This window comes from Benincasa hispida, chromosome 10, assembly GCF_009727055.1.
Source record: "Benincasa hispida cultivar B227 chromosome 10, ASM972705v1, whole genome shotgun sequence".
NCBI lineage: Eukaryota > Viridiplantae > Streptophyta > Magnoliopsida > Cucurbitales > Cucurbitaceae > Benincasa > Benincasa hispida.
This window is the reverse complement of record NC_052358.1, coordinates 59,151,912-59,153,069: the sequence shown is the minus strand read 5'-3', so window position 1 is coordinate 59,153,069 and position 1,158 is coordinate 59,151,912. Positions and strand designations below refer to the sequence as shown.

Here is a 1,158-nt window from a genome sequence, read left to right as displayed (position 1 = left end):
TGGGGAGTTTGCAAGCTGCTAGCTTGACTATACAACTTGCGGTTGTTTGAGCAATTGCATTGACCTGCCCTTTTTTCTCTCCCGTGTTATTAATTCCAATGCCTTGTATCAAACTCATCATCACAGTCATTTGATTTTTCAAGGATGCGATGGCCCCGTTGTTTGCATCATTATCTTTAATTCTTAATCTTTGATCGCTTTCCTACCAATCCTCGTTGTTTTTGGAAATGCGATCAAGTATACTCTTTGCCTCCTCATATGTTTTGTCTAGCAGACCACCAGCGGCTACCGCATTGGCAGCGGTCTACAAAGAGGGATTCAGTCCTTGGTAAAAAACCTCCATGTACAGGCCATCTGGTAAGCCATTATGTGGACAGTTTCTTATCAGCCGCTTGAATCTCGCCCAGGCATCGCTGAGCGATTCATCATCTTCTTGTTCAAATTTTGTTATTAATTTCCTTCTCCTAGCATTCTCGATTGTTGGGAAATACTTCTTCATATACTTTTCCACCACTTGTTCCCACGAAGTTATCTCCCTCGGTTCGAGAGAATATGCCCATTTTCTTGCTTGATCGCATAAAAAAAATGGGAACAGTGTGAGTCGAACTTCGTCGGTGGAGATATTTGGGAACACAAAAGTGTTGCAGATTTCTATGAAGCTCCGAAGGTGGGCATGTGGGTCTTCGCCATGCCTTCCTCCAAACTGCCCAACAGCCTGTATCATCTGCAACATTACCAGCTTCATTTCAAATCAGCTTCCATCGAGGGTAGGCCTCATGATTCCTGGAGAGAAATCATAGAGGTTTGGCGATGCATATTCCTTAATGGGTCTATTACGATCATTAGCCAAAAGGATTGGATTCGCCATGATGTTGTTTTCGTTTGGTGCTCCGTTTTCAGGCTGCTCTGCCATCTCTTCTTTATTTTACCGTTGTTGTTAGCGGTCTCTTAATCTTCTTCTAAATGTCCTCTCAATCTTCGGGTCGTAATTCACCAGAGATTGAGAGTCTGCAAAGAAATCAAAAAAATTACCATTAGCACACTATTTTGCCGAAGTCCCTGGCAACGGTGCCAAAAACTTGATGCGTTATTTTATGATGTGAAATTATGAATGAATTGCGATGATGAAAATACGTTGAGCCCTCAAGTTTTCTCAGT

At 42.4% G+C, this 1,158-nt stretch overlaps 1 non-coding gene across 1 annotated transcript; it reads left to right on the top strand.

Annotated features, from left to right (window-relative positions):
* Window positions 1-359: 359 nt before the first annotated feature.
* LOC120089532 lies at window positions 360-466 on the top strand. The gene has a single exon (XR_005485207.1). It is a non-coding gene; the product is annotated as a small nucleolar RNA R71 (small nucleolar RNA).
* The last annotated feature ends 692 nt before the right edge of the window (window positions 467-1,158 follow it).